Source organism: Carlito syrichta, unplaced genomic scaffold (assembly GCF_000164805.1).
Source record: "Carlito syrichta isolate Samal-C Ts95f unplaced genomic scaffold, Tarsius_syrichta-2.0.1 Scaffold103350, whole genome shotgun sequence".
In the NCBI taxonomy this organism is placed as follows: Eukaryota; Metazoa; Chordata; class Mammalia; order Primates; family Tarsiidae; genus Carlito; species Carlito syrichta.
The window spans coordinates 3,838-9,721 of NW_007047446.1; the positions used below are offsets into that span (position 1 = coordinate 3,838).

Below are 5,884 nucleotides of genomic sequence, written 5' to 3' on the forward strand. Positions count from 1 at the left end.
AGCATTTTTTCATGTATCTATTGGCTGTTTGTATGTCTTCTTTTGAGAAGTGTCTATTCATGTCTTTTGCCCACTTTTTAATATGACTGTTTGTTTTTACTTTTTGGCACGTTTGAGTTCCTCGTAGATCCTAGATGTTAGACTTTTGTCAGATATAAAGTTGACAAATAATTTTTCCCAGTCTGTGGGCTATCTCCCTCTCTCTTGATGGTTTCTTTGGCTTTGCAGAAGCTTTTCAGTTTGATGAGGTCCCACTTGTCTGTCTTATCTCTTATGGCATGAGCATTTGGGATTTTGATCAGGAATTGGTTGCCATATCTAGTGTTCTTTAATTTCAACCTGAAGGACTTTCTTTAGCATCTTGTGGGGATGTTCTAAAGGTCATGAGTTCCTTACGCTTTTGTTTATCTGGGAATGTATAAATGTCTCTCTAATTTTTTAAAGGAGAATTTTGCTGGATAGAGAATTCTTGGTTAACAAGTTTTTTCTTTTAGCATTCAAAATATGTCTTCCTAGTATGTTTTGACCTTCATGATTTCTGGTGAGAAATCAACTGTTAATTGTATCAAGGATCGATTGTATGTGATAAGTAATTTCTCTCATACTTTCAAGATTTTTTTGTCTTTGTCTTTCAACAATTTGACTGTAATGTGTCTCAGTGTGTGCCTCTTTCAAGGTATGCTACTTGTTGTTCATAGAGCTACTTGGATTTCTAAATTCTTGTCTTTCCTTAAATTTGAAAAGTCTTTGGTCATTATTTCTTCAAATATTCTTTCTTTCTTTCTTCTTCTGAGACTCTAATATGTGTATGTGGATTATCTTGATGGTGGTGTCCTACAGGTTCCTTAAGCTCTGTTCACTTTTCTTTGTTCTTTTTTCATTCTACTCCTCAGACTTAGTCATTTCAATTGTCCTAGTCTTAAATTTGCAGATTCTTCCTTTTGCCTTCTTAGAGCTGATGTTCCATACCTCTAGTAAACTTCTCATTTCAGTTAGTGTACTCTTCGGCTCCGAAATTTCTGTCTGGTTCCTTTTTATGCTTTCTATCTTTTAAAATCGACATTCTCATACATATACATGAAGGAATTTAAAAAAATATTTTATTTTAAAGATGTGGGGTACAATTCAGGACACCATACAGGTAAAGTTTGGGCCTCCTTTTGGTCCCCACTTTGCCTGGTTTAAGATCAGGTAACCTGATTGATGTTGTGTTTCCACCCCTCGCCCCTGTAGTATCCCGCTACTGCCAGTCCCTTTCTTATAGTATTATGGTAAATGTTCAGAGTCCACTTATGAGTGAGATCACATGGTACTCTGCTCTTTGTTTTTGTGATAGGTCACTGAGTATTATAGGCTCTAAATCCACCCAAGTTACTGTGAAGTCCATATACATGATGGAATATTATGCAGCCATAAAGAAGAAACAAATCTTGGACGTTGCAGCAAATTGGATGAAATTGGAGACAATCATACTTAGCGATCTATCACAGAAACAAAGAATGGAATACCACATGTTCTCACTTATGAATGAGACTTGATCATTAATCACAATAACACAAGGGAGGGATCGACAGTCGTGGGACACTGCCAGGGGAGGAGAGGTGCATGTTACAACAAAAAGGGTACCTGGTCCTAAACCAGGGGAAGTGAGAACCAGTTGGAAGCCCAAACTTCACCTGCATGTGGATTACTTATGTACCTAATTCTGACTTGTACCCCACATCTTTATAATAAAGTTAAAAAATTGATATTCTCGTTCTTTATTTTCTTTAGTTCTATATTCATGTGTTCCTCTAGTTCTTTGAGCATATTTAAGTCAACTGTTTTATTTTTTTTTTTTGAGTCAGAGTTTCACCGTCGCTCAGGCTGAGCGCAGGGGCATGCTCATGGCCACTGCAGGCTTGATCTGCTGGGCTCAGGCAATCCTTCCACTTCAGCCTTCCTAGTAGCTGGAATGACAGGTGCACGCCACCATGCCCGGCTAATTTTTTGATTTATTGTAGAGACAAGGTCTCATCAACTTGCTCAGGCAATCCTCTTGCTTCAGTCTCACAAAGTGCTTGAATTACAGGCGTAAACCACCGTGCCCAGCCTAAATCAACTGTTTTAAAGTGGTTAGTAAGTCCAATGACTGGACTTACCCAGGAATAGTTTTTGTCAATTTATTTTGTTTTTGTAAATGGGCCATAATTTCCTGTTTTTGTTGTTGTTGTTATGCCTTGTGTTTTTGTTGTTGTTGAAAGCTGTATAGATGAATATTATAAAACGTTAATGTGTAAATTAGATTTTCTTCCTTCCTCTGAATTAGATTCTCCTCCTTCCTCTGGGCTTGCTGTTTATTTAATTTGTTTCTGAAGGCTGTGATAGTCCATTTGTTTGTTGACTTTCCCAAATTATTTTTTAGGAGACGATATTTCTTTTGTGTAGTCAATGCATTCTTTGTTCCTTAGTTTTTGTTCAGCTAGTGCTTTCTTTTTTTTTGAGTCAGAATCTCACTCTGTTGTCCAGGCTGGAGTGCAGTGGCATGCTCATGGTCACCGCAGCCTTGACCTGCTGGGCTCCGGTGATCCTTCCGCCTCAGCCTTCCAAGTAGCTGGAACTACAGGCGCATGCTACCATGCCCGGCTGATTTTTGATTTATTGTGGAGACGAGTTCTCGCCAAGTTGCCTGGGCTGGTCTCGAACCTGTGGGCTCAGACAATCCACTCACCTCAGCCTCCCAAAATGCTGGGATTACAGGCTGAACCACTGAACCCGGCCTGTTAGTGTTTTTACTAGAGATTTCCTTGAATGTCAGCAGCTAAACACACACACACACACACACACACACACACACACACACACCCCAAAAATCAAACAAAAATTCACTCCCTTTTGTCTTTGCAGAATCACTCTGCTTAAGGCATTTTTTTCAATACTTAGCCAGGTTTGCACTGAGCCTAGGAATCAGCCCATGTTGAAAGGTTAGGGATTTTTCAGTTTTTTGTTTTTTGAGGTTGTCTTGCATGGAGCATGCATCATGGCTTTCTAAATTTCCCCATATATATGGCTGCTTTTGAATGTCCTAATTTCCCAAAGGAATTCTCCCTGGCTTTTCCTCTCAATCCTTAGGTAGTCTATTCGATGTTGTGTCTATAATCTTTTCTTCCAGGCATCTACATGTTGTTAGTTTTTCTGTCATTGATTTTGAGCAATGTTTGCCATTTTCCCTCAGTTCTGAGTGAGTTAAAACAGAGATGGATGCCTTATGTCAGCCCTTCAGCCCCTGGGCAGGTTAAAGCATATATACACAATAATTTGCACATACAGTCTTCTTCGTCTTCTTTTTTTTTTTTCCTCCTAGAGCCAGAGTCCAGGGTCCCACATGAAAATGTGAGCTTCCCTATTTAAGATTATGACTGTACTGGGGAGATGATAGGGGAAAAGCTAGTAAAACTGTCACTGTCACAAAGCTTTCCTACCATGCTGAAGTTGTCTTTTACTGTAAAAGTTTTTTGTTTCTATAAACCTTTAACTGTTTTGTAGACTTTGACAAAGTTGATTCTGTCAGTTTCTGCTTGGTTATTAGTTTCTGTAAGGGAATAAGAGCTTGGCAATGCCTCCTCCACCATTTTGCTGCTGTCCTGCCTCCCTCATTTTTTTATTGCCTTATCTTTTTATTATATAATATTTATTTTTCTCATTGCATGTATTGACCCTAATGTTATATTCTGGGTTTATTTGTTGACTTGTTTATTTCCATCACTAAAATTTGGTTCCAGGAATACAGGGACTATATCTGTCTTATTTATCCTTGTGTCCCCATAAAGGTGTCAGGCTGTGTGTGTGTGTGTGTGTGTGTGTGTGTGTGTATAGCCTATCTATTATTTAATAAATGCTACACCAGTAGTTCTCAATGCTGATCTATCATCTTGTGCAAGTGCCTGATAAACGTTTTGTCAGTCTGCAGTAGAATAAAGATAAAAAGTCACTGTAGTGTATATTTGATTTAAAATGCTCTCTTTTATCTTATTTGCTTGTTAATTTATACAAAACTATAAAAGATATTATGTATAAATCATGGAAATTTAAATATTACTGAATATTTTATAAAATTAGAAAATTATTCTTAAATTTTTATATATTCTATGATATTGTAATTACTATAAAAAAGAGTTCTTATATTTTAAAGACATGAACTCAAATATTTATGGAGAAAATGATGTCTAGGATTTGCTGAAGCAAATTTGCTGATAGATACTTGGGTTTATCAGTTTTTATTTCTATTTTTGTATATATTAAAATATATATATATATATTTTTTGAGTTGGAGTCTCAGTCGGTTGCCCAGACTGGAGTGCAGTGGCCGCTACTGGCCACTGCAGCCTCGACTTGCTGGGTTCCGGCGATCCTTCTGCCTCAGCCTTACGAGTTGCCGGAATTACAGGTATGCACTACCACGCCCGGCTGATTTTTTTATTTATTGTAGAGAAGAGGTCTCGCTGCCCAAGCGGGTCTCGAACCCGCAGGCTAAGGCAATCCACTCACCTCAGCTTCCCAAAGGCGCGGGATTACAGGCTGAGCCACCGAGCCCGGCTTACTTTTGTATATATTAAAATATTTCATATTAAAAGATACATAAAAAGATTTGTCCTTTACTCTGGAATTATGTGTAACTGTGTTTTCTTTTTGAAAATGATGAAGATAGGAGGCAGCAGTTTGTCTTTAGTGCCCTTTCTTGGCAATATTTTGTCAGTCTTTCACAATTTTGTGAAACGTTGTTTGGTCTGTGAGTCCTTAAGTCTTGGGTCTGTAAACTTTTGGGACTAGTCTTATCATATGAGGCCACAAACATTTACTGACAAGATCTTGGGTGCCACACTCTGTTCTGAACTGGAAATATAAGACGAGTTAGACATGGCCCATACTCCTGAAAATTGCTGAAGAAAATGAGATAATGAATGTAAACTCTGCACAGTGCCTAGCACAGTGTTATGTGCTTACAAAATGTTAAGTATCATCATCACCATCACCATCACCATCATCAATATCTTTCCATTTCAGTTTATATATAGCCCATTTAAAAAACTTTAAAATTTTTATAGTAGGTTCATATATTTATGGAGTGCGTATGATGTTTGGATGCAGACATACAATGTGTAATAGTTACATCAGTGTAGTGGGTGTATCGACCACCTCAAGCATTTGTCAGTTCTTTGTATTAGGAACATCCCAATTAGACTTTTTCAGTTATTTTAAAATATACAATAAATTATTGTCAACTATAGCCACCCTGTTGTGCTATCAAATACTTGATCTATCTAACTATATTTTTGCACTTATTAACCATCCCCAGATTCGACCTCTCTCAGTTCCCACTACCCTTTCTAAAGCCTCTGGTAACCATCATTCTACTATCTCTATGAATTCAACTGTTTTAATTTTTAGCTCTCAGAAATGAGTGTAAATGTGCGAAATTTGTCTTTTTGTGCCTGGTTTATTTTACTTACATAATGTCCTCCAGTTCCATCCATGATGTTGCAAATGACAGAATTTTATTCATTTTTGTGACTGAATAATATTTCATTGTGTATATGTACCTCATTTTCTTTACATCAATGTAAAGAACATTCATTCATTGTTGATGTACATTTAGGTTGACTCCAAATCTTGGCAAATGTGAGTGAGTAGTGATATCATTATCAGTCATCCCTCCTCCTTGATGCTTTCAATTTTTCATTATTGGAAACAAATCAGCAAGGCTTACATCTTTTTATTAGGCTTCTTTCAATTTTTTTAACTCTAGGTCAAACATTCTTAAAGTGTAGTCTTGAACCAGTTAGCGTCAGCATTACCCTGTAAATTATTAGAAATGCCAACTCTCAGGCCTCTTTCCAAACCTACT

The 5,884-nt window shown here is 37.3% G+C and overlaps 1 pseudogene; it reads right to left on the reverse strand.

Annotated features, from left to right (window-relative positions):
• The window catches only part of LOC103267829, a 9,345-nt pseudogene that overhangs the window by 3,137 nt on the left and 324 nt on the right, over positions 1-5,884 (reverse strand).